Raw genomic sequence first — 15,538 nt, forward strand, 5'->3', positions numbered from 1 at the left:
AAATAATAATGTACAAAAACAAAATAGTCATCTTTCCTTTGAATGGAAGTGTTCTGAAACTTCTGCTGGCTTGCTGAGATTTCATTTCCAGTGAGTGATTTTTTGGAAAACAAAAGGACTTTAGAGGAAACTTGTGGAATTGCTACTGTAGGGCCATGGAAGAATTACAGGATTCCCAAGAAAGATGTGTGGGCATCAGTCCCACGTCTATGCACATTTAACATTCTGTGCTGGTGGATTGGGAGGGCTGATGCAGGATCTTCCCAGAAAGCTTGCTGAGGAAGAAGCTGAATTCCATGAACATTTTGAATCCAGCCTTATCCAAACATGTGCTTCCAGGCACTGTTGGGAAGCTGAGCTTTGAACCACTAAATGAACACATGGAGGAAAAGTCTGCTCCAGCCTCATGTACATCCCCTTTTTTTTTTGAGGCAAACAAGGAAATGGTGGAGTTGTGCTGAACAGAAACACACTGGGACCTGAAAAATCAATTCCTTCAGTGGTTACGAGGAATCTTTCCTGCATCCATAACAAAGCCAAGATTAATTGGGGAACACTGGTCATTAGGAAAAAAAATGGAAACAAAGGCTTTCCATGGATTCCTGAATAATGAACATTCTGCCTCAGTAATCAATAACTCTAAGCAGCTTAACAAGGCAGGCTTTACTTAGGACCAGCTTAGCCCTGGAACCAGAGCAGCTGTGCTGGAGATTGTCCCAGAGCCTCGGGATGATTTTTGTGTCCTGCTCTGGAACAGCACAGGCACTGGTTAAGTTCCCAGTGCTTTTTTGCATCTTGAGGATTGGAAATATTGCACCAGCACAGCCTCTGCCTCTGCTCTCCCCATGCCACTGGGCAGGGTGGGGCTGGAGAAAGAACCTTGAGGTGTAAAACTCAGCTTCAAATACCAAATCCTTCTGTCCTCCCAGAGATTTCCAGGCTGGAAATCCTCTTCTGGTTTAACACAGAGACACTAACACGCTGTCTAAACTTTAAATCTGGCTCTGGTTTTGACTGTATTTAAGGCACCTGAACATTTTCCCCACAGCTGCTCATCCCTTCCTACGAGCGCATCGCAGATATCCTGCACTGAGACAGGAATACAAATAGTGTCAAAATATTGGTAAACCTCGAAAACCCCCGGGGACCGGAGATGAAATGAAAATCCAGAAGCAGCAATAATAAATCTGAAATAACTTCGCTCGCAGTCTCATATTTATAATTTCATCTCCAGCCTTTGCAAATATGGAATTTGCGGAGCAGCGTCCTGGTAAAATCAGAGCATCTTAATGCATGGAAAGGGCCCCTCTGAGAGCTCACCTGCTTCCCTCTCCAGTCCTTCCATATGCTTCTCTCAGCACAAAACACAATTAGGAAAAAGCTGCGAGTTTGAAAAGGTGTTGCAATAAAATAAAGACAGACCTCGGGAAGGCTTTGGAAGCTTGATAGTAATCAAATCTACTGCAGAAAGGAAAATCAATGCTGCTATCTTTATATATCAACATAAACATTTTTATTTCATTACAGCAACGGGAAGGACAAAGTGTAATGAATCAAGAGGGATTTCAGGAGGGGAATGAAGATGAAACAACCCAGCTCGTCACTGTTCCCGTCTGGTGAAGGATAACCCTGTCTCTCCAAAACACTGTAAATCTTTCACCCTGAGAGCCTTTGCAGCCCCGGGCAGGAGGGAGAGCAGACCCCCAGCAACGTTTCGTGGCCAAATTCCTGCCACTCCAGTGGCTCTCTAATGGGGGACATTGATTAGGGCCCTGCACATCCATGGGGGCTCCCTGCTGCCAGAGGTGGGATCCAGATGTTCTCTGGGTCAGAGGCTCCAGCCTGTGGGAGGGGGGCCTGCCCTGATACCCCCAGGGGTACCAGATGTGTAGATGTCCCAGAGGACCCAGAAAGGACATTTCCATTCAAAAGAAATGTGATTATTTTCTTTTTGCACATTATTGTTTATCTTGCAGTGAGAGGGCAAATCCTGGGCATTTCCTGACCCGGAATTTTAAAAGCAGCATTTCAAAAGTTTCCAAAATATCACAGTAAGATAACCAGAGAAGGGGGAAATGCTTCAATGGCTAAATGAAGATATCTGATCCGAATATCATGGAAACACAATCCAGGATTTTCTCCAACCTAGCCCTGCCAGCACACGGACAACAAGGGCTTAAGGCCAAGCTCAGGAGTTCCTGAGGGCTCAATCCTCCCTGGCACTGACATGGAACGGGTTCGTGTCAGGGTGGGACTGAGCTCAGAGTGTCTCAGCCATGCCCTGAGTAAAATTCTTCTCCCCTTCTTTAGCAAACAAAGCAAAACGTTCCTAAATCCTCCCCCCACCAGGCTGAATGTCCTTCACATAACAAGTCAACAAACAGGAGGAGCAATGAATACATTTGCAAAAATGGGTTTGGCTCATGGACAGAAGGACTGAACCACTGAATAATGTATTAATGTGAGCAGCTCTCATCTTAATGAGGGAAGGCAGATTTAGATACACGAGCAGGTCAGGCATCAGAAATTTTGGGCTGGGCAGAGTTTGGAGCACAGAATGCCGAGTCCTTTTCAATTAAAAATAATCTTATTATTTTCTTGTTTAAATTGTATGGAAGCATAGCAATGATCTTGTAGTTGTTTCAGAATAAAACTGCTCAGCTTGGCAGCACAGGCTGAGCTTCCCCACATTTTGGGGGTTGGTGGGGACCCTGGGGGCTGTGCTGCTGGCCATGGGCACCTGGACAGCTGCAGGAATGGGCTGTGGGAGCCTCAGAAAGGTCAACAAATAAAAAGCAAGATCCTGGGATGAACACCAGGAGCTGACACTGCTGGGTCCAGGGAAATATTTGCAGGAAAAGGTGCTGGGGCTGCTGATGGGCAAGTGAGGGATAAGAGCTGATAGTGAGGGTGGCAGCATGGCCAGGAAACGGTTCCTTGCTCTCTTGGATCCCAGTGCAAGGCCAGTGAGTCCAGCCATCAAAATGGTCAGGGATGGAGAGGCTGAGGGGGCTGGGTGTGCTCAGCTTGAAGAAGAGAAGGGGAAGCTGAGATCTCATCATAATCTGCAGTGACAGGAGGGGGATGAGGTGGCACTTCCCAGAAGCTCCCGGAGGAGAGGTCAGAGTCCAGGAGTGGGACCAGCGAAAATCCTCGTTAGACTGAAGGGGAAAAGAAAATCATGCTGAGGGTGATCAGACACTGAATGAGGGGTGCAAGAGAGTCTGTGAGATAGCAAACGTTCTACTGGGCAAGGCTTGGAACAGGAGTCTATGGATCTCCAGCACACGTGGAGCTGGATTCAGGTCCAGCTGAGTGGGTGCAGAGCTATGAGAAAGGACGGTCACAAATCCTTGGATAATCACCTTGAGGCTCTGGCCATGCCCTGGAATCTGCAGCACCCAGCTGTGAATAATCACACAGGTCTGCAGGGCGGGCAGTGACTCCTGTGCACCGAGGGAATGTCCACGGCGGCTCCCAGGAGCGCTCAGGGAGATGTGCCAGAGGCTGCTGCCCAGCCAGCCCCTTCCCCCGGGATCCACGGCCAGCCTGTTTTCTCAGCGTGCTGTGGAAATCAGTTTCATAGCCTGGAGTGTTTTCCTCTAGGCACTGTCCCACACCAGCTGGAGGAAACTTTTGGATACTTCTGTTGGCTGGGGGGCTTCCTCCACCTCCTCCAGGCTTCTCCCTCCTGCCCACCTCCATTCCAACTTCCCAGCATATCCCTCCTTTATCCCCAAGGCTCAGGAAGCACGGCAGCCCTTAACTCTGTGTTCCCTGGGCTGCCTGGAGCAAACCAGGATGATCTCTCCAAGGGAGGCCTGTGCTGCCTGTCAGGCAGAGGTTGGGAGTGGCTCTTCCAGCTCATTTCACGCCACCACGCAGGGCTTCTCCTTTGGTGTTATCAGAGCTGTTCCAGTAAAATCCAACTTCTGACAACACCTGTCCTCTGGGATCTGCCTGGCAGGGCTTGGAGGCACACAGGATTTCCTCCTGTGTCACTGTCCCCTCTCTCTTTTTAAATAAACGTGACATCCCCTTTGCTCCTCTGGGCCAGAAACTTTCTTTTCTCCCCAGGGAGTTTCATTCTGTTACTCCAAGGTCTCAGGAGGCTTTGGGAATAAAGAGTCCGACAAATTAGATTGGTTTCACCAAGTGGATGAGCCCGCAGCGGGGATATCGGGGTTTTGTGTGCTGTGGTTTAATTTCTTTCTCATCCTGTAAGTTCTGCAATCTCTTCCCAGCTCTTATCCCTGAGAGCAATGTTGGGATGCTTCTCTCTGCTCTGACCCTGTTAACTCCTCCAAGTCTAAGGGGAAACTTAAAGCAAGGTTGCCTGCTCTGGGCTCTCTGTGACCCAACATCTCGTGCTGATTTTCTCTCTGGAGGATTTGCAAAGCCTGTCTGGGGAGCCAATTCTGAGGGTTTGTGACACCTCAGCTCCTCTTTGTCACAATTTAACAGCTGAGAGGTAATTTCCCTCCTCCAGCAAACATCCTTTGATCCCATTTACCTCGAGAGAAGGTTGTCCACACAGCACAGACCCCTCTCCTTTCTCCAAACCCATCTCAGAGCCCAGGTAGGAGCAGATGGAGGCTGAGCATCCCCAGCAGTGAATCCACCCAGAGCCCTCTTCCAGCATCATTTTAATTACTCAAATGTAAGTACAGAAGGTATAAACAATTCAGAGTACATTTGTTTCTTTTGGAAGCCAGGTTTCTGAAGGCACTGACACTCTCGCACCCCGGAGTTCCAGAGCTGGGCTCCCCAGACAGGAATGCAGGAGCTTGGGAAAAAGCTGTGGGAAAGTTTGGAGCTGAGCCAGGTTCCCACCAGTCACCCCATCTCACCCCACGGATGCTGGTCCAGCCACTTCTTGCAGCCTCCCATAAAGGATTCACTGGCCTTGCACCAATCTCTTCCAGTCCTCTACTGCCTGCAACAATTTTTTTTAAAGTTCCTAATGAGTAACCAGAATTCCATACTGTATTTGAAATGAATGGTTTCCTGCCATCCACACACATGGAAGATCTTTGCAGGATCCTTCAAGAGTGTTTATGCATCCTGCCCTTCTTCTGTCTCCTCTGGTTCGTGCTGAGAAGCCCCAAGTTGGTTCACCTTCCTCCATAGGTCTGGGGAGCTCAGATATGGATATCTGCAAGGATCAGGGATCAGTTTAGCAGCCTTGGTCCTGCAGGGAATGAAACTTGAGCCTAAGAGATCTTTTCCTTCATGGCACCAGTAGAGTCAGCTGAGCTTCAGTGAAATGGCTGCAAATAGGTGTCAGGGTTATTAGTCAGCAACAATCCTAAACCTCATTCCCTCCCTTCAGCCGTAGCCTCTGGTTCATTCCATAGGCTGAGCTAGAGAGAAAGGCCTCACAGGCTGAAGATCCCACTTCTCCAGTTCTTAAACCCAACAGTTGTTGCAAAGTCTGCTGAGGGACCCACGTGCAGTGGTTCTGCAGTGCAGAGCTGTGAGCAGGAATCTGGGATGATGCACGTGCTGCTCTTCCCAGGAACGAGAGTCACTCCAGGGAGAAGTTCCATGGAGCCTCAGGCTTTGCTTCTGTGAGAGTGTCTTGTAGAGACTCTGCAGTGATGGGTTCCTGTTGTTTTTACTGAGTTCCTCTGCTGAAGAGCTGAACTACGAGGGCTGGAATGAACCCTGGATACCAAACAAAGTCTGGAAATATCCCAGAGATGGTTTAAAGAACACTTTGGACACATAACCCTGGAGACAAATTTATGCAGCTGAGACCAATTGCCTTCTAAGGAGCAAATTGTAAACAATATATTTTTAGAGTTAAAAATTATTCTTGTTTAATGGTATCTGTTTAGTCAATGTTAGGAAGTAAATCAGTGTGTGAGTAGTAAAACAATAATGTACTTTAAACTAAATTATCAGTAAACAAATCAGTCTGGTAGGCAATGAATGCATGATACATTATTCATTTCTATTATCCAAAACACTCCACCAGCTCTCAGAGCCTGGCAATAAAGTATTCAGGGTACAGTCTCCACCATCCCAGCAAGCAGTCTCTAATGTGATATTAAAGTTAAAAGAGAAGTGAAGGATATTCCCCCAAAGCAAGGTATTTGAGTAATCCTGGAATGAATCCATCCCATGCTTCTTTTTAAAGCTGGGTTTGGTTTTTTTGGGGACTAAAGCACTTTCATTACAGCTGGAATGACACTTGTTCCCCACTTGGGGCCTGTTACCAACCTGTGAATTTCTCCCAAGATGACTCAGTAGCACCGGGGTGGATTCTGTGCCAGGCTGGTCCTGCTGCCTCCTTCCATCCCACTGAGGAGCCTGCAGAGCCTGAGCCCAGCTGCCTTCCCACTCCATCAGCCAGGGCTGTGTCCACACTTTTCAGAAGGGATAGTGCCTCCACACCTTCCCTGGCCACTTTCTGCCCTCATTCCTGATCCATGATGGGATGGGAAGGCATGGGAGCAGGATGAAGGATGGGGAGTGGGTTTCTGCCCACAGCCAGGAGACCCTGGAATTGCACCCAGTGCCACTGAAGTGTCCCAACACCGCTGCTGATGGGAAGTAGAGACTGACCCTTTTTTCCTCTTTAGCTCTTGTGTGTGCAGATCTCCACTTATTCCTGTCTTGTACTGTAATAAAACTGCCTTATCTCACCCTGCTGGCTGTGCTCCAGCTTATTCTCTGCCCTGTTCCAATGGGAAAGGGAGTGATAGAGCAATGGAGTGGGCACCTGGCACCCAGCCAGGGCCAACCTGCTACAAAGCCTTGGGAAGCTCTGCCCTGCATGGTGGAGGGAGAACATGGACAATTTCATAGAATCACTGAATGGTTTGGGTTGGAAGGGGCTTAAAGCTCCTCTTGTTCCCCCCCAGCCATGGGCAGGGACACCTTCCACTTTCCCAGACTGCTCCAAGCCCCATCCAGCCTGGCCTTGGACACTTCCAGGAATCCAGGGGCAGCTGTGCCAGGGTCTTCCCACCCTCCCAGAGAAGAACTTTCAAATCTCTCCTCTTACTGTTTAAAACCACCCCGCCTTGTCCTTTCAGCACTTGCCCCTGTAAAAAGTCCCAGACCCCATGATCAGGGGCGTTTGAGCAGTGGAAGAGGAACTGCTTTGCATGAGGCACTGGGGCCTCTGGCCTGTTTTATAGCAGGATCTAAAAAGGTCTCAATTTCTGGTGGGATCTCATCCTCCCCGTGCCGTGAGTGGCTTTGTTTGCCAGCAGAGAAATCAGAACCACCAGAAATAGAGATGCTGGTCAGGAACCATCACTGCAAGTGCAGGTGGGCACTCGGGTCTGGGGGCAGAGGGGAGCTCAGCAGAGCAAGAGGAAATGGCCTCAGGATGCACCAGAGAAGGTTTAGGTTGGATATTAAGAAAAATCTCATCAAAAAGCGTGGTCAGGCATTGGAAAAGCCTCCCAGGGCCGTGGTGGAGTCACCATCCCTACAGGGATTCAAACAACATGTGGATGTGGCACCTGGGGACAGGCGTTACTGGTGGCCTTGGCAGGGCTGGGGGAACGGTTGGACTGGATGGTCTTGGAGGGATTTTCCAACCTAAAAAATTCTTTGCTCTTGTGATCTTTCTGATGGTCAAAACAGCTCCGGGGCAGGGCTGTGGGCAAGGGCAGCAGCGACTGGTGCAGAAACTGTCCCAGTTTTGGGGTGGACACACTGCTGACACCAGGACAGTCTGTGTTTTCCTGCCAGCTTTCATCACCCAGCCCAGTAACTTTGTTTTGAAGCACATAGTGTGTGATACTCTTACTTTATAAATAACCTGTTTCCTTTTAGTGATTTATTGATTTCCTACTGAGGGGAGCAGAGAGGCGAGTCACTCAGCCACCTGGGTGCAGAGAGGTGGTCTCTGTTCAGGGATTTTTCCTGTTGGATATTCCGAATAGTCTGCAGAGGAGGAAGCTGATGGGACTTGAGGAGGGGATCAGTCTTTCCCCATAGCTGGGGCTGTCTCAGGTCCTTAATCCACCATAAAGCTCTGGCAGCCAGTCTAAGTGTGCCAGGGCTCAGCAGGTGTCTGGGTTTGGAAAGACAGGTGTCTGCCAGGGAAAAGCAGAGCTTCCCTTGGAATGGAGAATGTAAAACCCCTCCCTCTGCTGAATTATTATCATTTTGAAATTAAGGGGACCTCAGGCAAAGATATGGGAATAGGAATAACAGTTCTTTACTAGGAATATTAAAAATAAAAATGTAGTAGTACAGAAAAAGCAAACAAACAAAAAAGAAAACCCTGACAGAGTCAGAACACGACCTGACCCCTGTTGCTCAGGGTGTTGCTCACAGCCCAATCCAGTCCTCCTGCAGTGACAGATGTGGCTCTGTTGCAGCAATGATCCTGCAGCAGGGTGCAGTTTTCCTCTGAAGCTCCAGTGGTGCTGAGATGGCTCCGGTGTTCCTCTGGCAATCCAGGGCACACAGGCTGTGCTGCTGTTCTGAATGCCAGGTTTGATCCAGGTGGGAATGCTGGGCTCCTCCCCTGGGTGGAGCATCTCCCAGTGGATGATGGAATTGTCTCAGCCCTGCAGTGAGCCTGGATGGCCCATGAACAGCAGAGATCCCTGCAGGGAGGAGGGGTCCTGGAAGGGATAAAGAACCCTGCCACAGCTGGTTTAACAGCTGGCCATTAACAGAAGACACCTGCCCCCTCCACCTCCCAGAGTTATGAGGATGGGTCATAGAAGAGATAAAGAAAAAACCCACCTCCCCAACTAGTTTGAACAGATGGGGATAGAATACATCTTGCATTGAACACAAGACAGCAGGTTTCCTGGGAGAACATGGGTGATGGAAGCGCAGCAGGGTTCCTACGTTCAGAGGAGACGTGGCCTGATGTGGTAATCCAGGATGTGTGAACCTGCCTGACTTCCCCTAACCAGGACATCCTGGAACCTTCCAAACCCACAGATTTCCCAGGTGCTGCACCCTCAGCAATCCCAGAGGCACAATCCCCTCCCTGCCTCAGCAGCCTCCAGGCTCCTGGGGAGGAGCTGGGCTGTGGCTGGGGGTGCTGCTGAACCCTTGGCTCTGTGGTGGGAGCAAACTGGGGAACACCAAATGGCACAACCGTGGCTGCTCTTCTCAGGAAGAGAAGGGATGTTTCAGATGGGTGAGTGACTGACCTGCCACTTCAGATTCTCTGCAAACACATCCTGCTGCCTGTCAGGCTGGGAGTGGGAGATCCAGGGAATCTGCACTTGCCAAGGAAAAATGGGGAATTCAACCTCCCTGCAGAGAGGGCACCTGAAACAGAACCTGACAGAAGGCACCCCCAGAAATGAGGCACTCCTGCTGTGCACATTCCTGACAGAGACAGCAGCCTGTATTTTAAGTACATTAAAATATCTGATGTCTGATCTCTGCTGGGACATTTGCCTTCCTGAGCTTAGGAGTACAGGCAGAAGTTGTAACTGGAGGTACACATCACCAAAAATTAGTCATCAAATATTTCATCTGTGCAATGACCAGAGTGTGGCTGTGTTTTTTCTTCCATAGCTAATCTTGGCAGAATAAAATCACTTCCCATGGTGCCTGTGGAAAAGGTCCTGAAAAGGTCCTGAAAAGCTGAAACCGATTTTTCTCCCTAGGAACTGAGATGCATTTTCAGGGTTTTGCTTGTTTATTTGTGAAAGGGTCTGATTGCAGAGGTGTTCTGACTGCATGGTCAACCATCAGGGCTGTCCAAAACATAAATCAGGCCGTGCCAAAGGTGAGGAGGATTGGATGAGGTGCAGAAAAGGCTCCAAGCCCTGCCCTGTCTGTGATAAACTCTCCTAGAAAAGAAGATCCCCTCCAGAATCCACAGCCCTTCTGTTTCCACTGGGATGCTCAAACTAAAAACCAAAAAGCATGGATAAACATCAGGTTTGTTAGAATATGAAAATAACTTCAGAAAAACAGCAGTAATATCTAGATTAGGAATTTAGAAGAGAATGAAAACACTGCTTGCCTGGAAAACCACAGCAGACAGCCCCTCAAAAAGGTTAAAAAGTTGTAGGAGCAGCTTACAGAACCTCTAACACACTAAAAAATGATTCAGAACCTGCAAATTGTTCTGACAACCCCTAAGACCTTTGACAACCCAGGTGTAAAAGGAGGCCCAGAGAAGGGAAAGGCACAGCAGGAAAACACAGGGCTCGAGTTGCATCTGCACCCACCGAGGCTGGGGGGGTCAGAGCCTCCCTGCCCAGGAGATTTGTCATGGATTGAGGCATTTCTGGGTGAGATTACAGGGAAAATGACGAGATGAGAGTAGCAGACAGCCAGGGCCAGCTGGTGGCATCCCTGTGCTCTCAGGGTTGGGAGGCAGGTACCGGAGCTGGGCACTAGGGATGGGATCTCCTGCTCCAGCCTATCCCAGCCCCTCACTGAACAGTGACAGCTTTGCTGCTGTCTTAAAAAAGGAGCTGGAAAGGTCCAGGCAAGTCACATGTCTGCCATCTGCAGCAGGGAGCTGCGTGGGAGCTGTTCCAAAGGCTGGAATGAGGAGACACATGGTGGAATGTGGTCTGTTAGGGATGGGTTTTGTTGGAATTCTGGAAACTTGGATTTGGGGATTTTAGTATATAGTAATACATGTGAGTCAAGATGGAGGGCTTTGGGCGTTGTCTGAGTCCTTCTTCTTCTTCTTCACCTTCCTCTTCCTTCTTCTTCACGGGTTTCTAGGTGGTTTTCTGTAAGTGGTTGATGGAGTCCGCATGGCAGGCTTCAAGTAGCTAGTTATTGGGTTTAAAATAAAAATATTTTAGGTGGCATTTCATAATTGGACAGGTTGTCCTTGAAAAGACCTGGTAGAGACAAAGAAGTTCTCCATTTTACCTCGTTTCTCTAGCGTGCTAGTTAGAGCTCATGGCTCGTGAGTCTGTAAATAGATAAGAATTAATAAACATGCAAGTCCAAACTCCAACTTCGACTCCCGTGTATTGTGGGAGAGAAAAAGGAGCCAGAACTATCACTTGTTGTTGTTGTTGTTTGGTTTTGGGTTTTTTGTTTGTTTGTTTGTTTGTTTGTTTTTTAAGAATATTCACACCTCAAAAATCTACGAAGGGCAGAAAAATCCTGGTTGATCTCTAGATGGTGGAAAGGGAAGCAATTTTATTGTCTCTCCTGGGATCTTTTCCTGGATGACAGACCCAAGATTCAGAGAAGGCTCCTCTGGCTCCGTGGGCACTTTTAGCTGGGAAACTCTTCCTGCAGAAGCAGCAGATGCAGAAAGTTTACCTTGGTTCAAAAATTAAACAAATTGATGGAGAGACAAATCCATGGAGGGCTGTTGGATATAAAACCACCTCTGTCTCAATGCTGCAGATCTCCGGTGGGTAGGAAATAAATCAGGAAATACCTAAATTTGCTGTTCTTGTACAAACTCCCGGATTAAGTGCAGCAATAATATTTGGAATACTTTGCCCATTGAGCTCGATGAGTGCGTTATTGATCCTTGGCTCATTTATAAGTAGCTAATTGTGAGTGTTTGCTGTTAGCTTGCTGCATTAAGTTTATCAATGTAATTATACAACTCAGCGCTGTATTTATAGATTACTTCCACTGATTGAATACTTGTGGGAGGCTTACATTCTTTCACTTCTTTTTGACATATAGTTATAATTCAGCCTTATCTGTGGCTGCATAGATGTTGTTCTAGAACAATTAATAGAGCTGAAGGAGGAATAAAATGTAATGGATAATTTATTTAATGAATTTGGCTACTTCTGCTCATGAATTTGTTTTTGCCAGCAGTTTGTGCCGCATGTTTGTTATTTAAAAATATTGGGTGATTGTTAATGTTCCTTCCTGCTCTGGGAATTGTTTGTCTGTGGCACTTTTCTGGTCCTGCTCTGCTATGTTCATGTCTGGCTCTCAAAAATGAATCATTTGCTTTGAAGTCCTCTCATGTTCCTTGAAAACCTGACATTTCCCTGCTTTTTCAGGGAATATGAACACAAAACTCAGGTCTGGACCCTAAATAAAGGAGTTGGGTGATATTTCCATGAGCAAATATCTACATATCCACAGGTATAAAATAATATTGTCATTTCTGCTCCACTGTGAACACCACATGGGCACATCTCCAGAAATGATGGTCCCTGCAGAGCCTTTGGTGTTCTGGGTTTGGTGCTGCTTCTCCTCCTCCCAGCCCTTGAGGATTTGCTCTCCACAGTGTGATTTCCAGCATTATCCAAAGAAATAGGAAAAGAGGAAGCTGAGGACAGCACACAGCATGTGTCACATGTCCAACCAGAAGGTGATGACTCCCTCAGGACTTGCTGTGGGGACAGGGAATCCTGAGCTGGAAGGGTCCCGCCAGGATCATCCAGGATTAACTCCTGCTCAGGCTGAGCCCTTGGGAACACAAACCAGCAGGGTGGCAGCACAAAGACAAACAAAACATCAACACAACCTCTCCCTGTCCTTGTTCACCAAGGCTCTGTGGTACCTGGTGTGATTTAGCTCTCCTGAGTTTGTTCCAAGCTCCTCGCTGGGAGGCTGGGCTGGGTGAAGGAGCTCGTGCTCAGCAGGGCGAGGGGCAGAGAATTCCTGCTCCATTTACGATATTGTGGCTCCAATAATAAGATTCCCCTCCTCATATTAGATTTCAGGTGGATGTCTCAAACTGCAGGAAAACAGGCAGGAACACAAGTTTTATAGCTCCTGACAGCTCCAAAAGCACGTTATTGAATTCCAGAGCCAGGGCATGACAGAGGTGAGGGGTTGAGTCAGAATCTTGACGCAGAGCTCACGGAAGCCTCGGCCCCAGGGCTCTGTGCTGACGTGGGCATTGGGCAGCAGATGAAAATCCTTCTGCCTGCCCAGACTTCCCTGGCTGCTGCCTTCCTCATCCTCTTTCCCTCTCACACTGAGGGTCAGGGGCACTGGGTGATGATCATGGGCCCCTCAGGGGGAGAGAATGGGCAGCCAGAGGGAAGGGAGCTGGGGAGTGCTCCCAGGCAGCAGTCTGGGTTTTTTTGGGCTTGCTGCTTGTTTGCACACTTGTCTTTCTTCCCATGGACTTATCCCATGGAAAACCAGCCGGGACATGTGGCTGTGCTGATGTTCCTGGCTCCTGCAGGGCAGTGCTGGGTGCCTCACAGCTGGGAGCAGAGAAATGTGGCGGGGTGCTTTGCAAGGGGATCATTTTTCATCAGAAATCATGACACAGCAACAACATTCTCCGTCCTCCATCCAGGCCTTTGGCATCAGGTCCATGGGGGGGTTTGGCTGGTGCTCATCCTCAGATTGGGAATTTAAGGGAACATCTGGAGGCAGGTGGGAATTTGTTTCGTGGAGTGAAGAGCTGTGGCTCAGTCATGGGAGGGATCAGGCAGGTGGGATGGGGCTGCTCTGGATCTCCCAGCGAGGATCCAGGACCTTGACAAAGATGTGTAGACACCACTTTTCAAGTGCTTTAAGTGGTTTAAATCAGGTTTTTAAGTATTTTAAGTGTTTATAAACACTTCCAACCTGCAGCCTCGACATGGGGCTGCTGGTACCTTAAAGAGAGGTTTTTAGGAGGTCTGGGAAGTTCCTTCCAAAAGCTGGTGGAGTGGGAGTCCCTGGAGTAAAGGGAAACCAAAGAATATCAGGGAAAGGTTCTTCCCCAGAGGGTGCTGGCACTGCCCAGGCTCCCCAGGGAATGGGCACGGCCCCGAGGCTGCCAGAGCTCCAGGAGCCTTTGGGCAGCGCTGCCAGGGATGCCCAGGGTGGGGTTGTTGGGGTGTCTGTGCAGGGACAGGGGCTGGGCTAGGGGATCCTGTGGGTCCAGCTCAGGGTATTCAATGATTCTGTGGTCTCTGCCCAAGTCCAGGCAGTATCTCCCACCTCCTGGATAAGAGAGGCCAGCTGGAAAGAGGCTGGAGCCTGAGGGACATGAGGACAGCGTTATCCAGAGGTTTCTTTCTCACCATTTCTGCAGCACGCCTCTAATTAAGCTCTCTGAACACACCCTGCTCCAGCCTGGCCTGTGGATAAAATTGACCTTTAAAAAGGGAACTGAGATACCCAAGGGGCTTGACAAGACTGGACAGCAGGTGAGCGTTAATCTGAGAGATAAATTTTTAATGCTACAGCTTAAACCTCCCTCAGTTGTCTGCACAATTTTTTTTTTTGCCTCTCTGGGCTTGTTCCTGCACCCGAGAGAATCGCAGGAATGATGTTGCAGTGCTGGAAGACAGACAGGAATCTTGCAGTTTGTGTTTCCAAGCCTGGATGACTGTGCCCTGGCTAGGTCAGAGGGAGCTGGTGTCTGGCTGCTGGGTCTCCTTCCATCATCATGTGCCTCCCTGAGTGCTGGATTCCCTGTGAAAATCTGGCTTTCCCTGATAATCCCCAAAGGACAACCTCAGCTGCATGAGAAAAACGAAGCTCAGACATTTCACAACCCCATGGATCCAGCACCAGAGGTTTTTATGAATCTTTTTATGAACACACTGCCAGGACCATTATCTGGGGAGGAACGTGGGCTGCACCCCACTCTCATCAGCCCCTCCATCCCCTCCTATGGAAAAATTACTTTGCCACAGTGAGACAAATCATCTGAAAACACATGGAAATGGCAGAGGACCACTCTGCCCCAGTGCTGTGCATGACCTGAGGCTGGCTGTTCACCATGGGGAGGTGCAGACAGATCCCTCAAACCCAGCTCAGGACAGAGCCAGGCTCATCCCTAAAGCCCAGGCCCCAGCCACAGGGGCAGAGCCAGAGCCTTTCAGCAAATTGCTTTGTTTAACACCACGTTCTGTCATAAAGCATCATCTTTTTAATAGAGCTGCTGTGGGAATAGAGATGGAGGCATAAAAGGGATAAAAAAAATCCGTATTTTGCATTTTGCTGGAATGAGCTCCTGCTAATTGTTCGTGTCCAGCTCCTGTTTATGCCACTGTTTTGTTGCACAGCTCCTAAATTAAGTTGGCTCTGGAGCAAACCTTCCCCCAGCAGCCCTGAATGCCTCCCTGGGCTGCTGCATTCACACAAGTCCTGCTCCTGCTCTCTTGATTAGCACTTCACTAATTAGGAACCTGTGCTTGCTCTGACAGAGGATGTTCCATGGAGAAGCACCCTTGGAAGGAGGCGTTTAACAGAACCATGAGTGAGGCTGATCCAGCCTCTTTTTGGCTCCAAGGGGATCTGTTTCTGTCCATTTGCAGTGTCCAGGAGGCTCCTGGAGGGCCCCATCTCCCCTCCTCTCCCAGCCTGGTGTTTGCCTTGGCAGCCCACCGACCCCAGGATGGCTGGGTCACGGCACATGGTAGCCACAGCACACACCAGGGCTAATTCTGGGGTGGGATGGGCAGGGAGGGATCCTCCCAGCTCCGTGTCCATCCCTGTCTGTCCCAAACTTTCTCTGGCCAGCGCCTCTGGGTGTGTGACCTCTTCCAGACCATGGGTGTGTGGGCAGCAGTTGTGCTCTGATCCTTTTGGGAGCTGATTAGTTGTTAATGCCCCCTCTCCTTGCCACACAGCCGCTGATCTCCTTCTGGAAGTGTCCCAGGCCAGCCTGGATGGGGCTCTGAGCACCCTGGGATAGTGG

This window comes from Hirundo rustica, chromosome 16 (assembly GCF_015227805.2).
Source record: "Hirundo rustica isolate bHirRus1 chromosome 16, bHirRus1.pri.v3, whole genome shotgun sequence".
In the NCBI taxonomy this organism is placed as follows: Eukaryota; Metazoa; Chordata; class Aves; order Passeriformes; family Hirundinidae; genus Hirundo; species Hirundo rustica.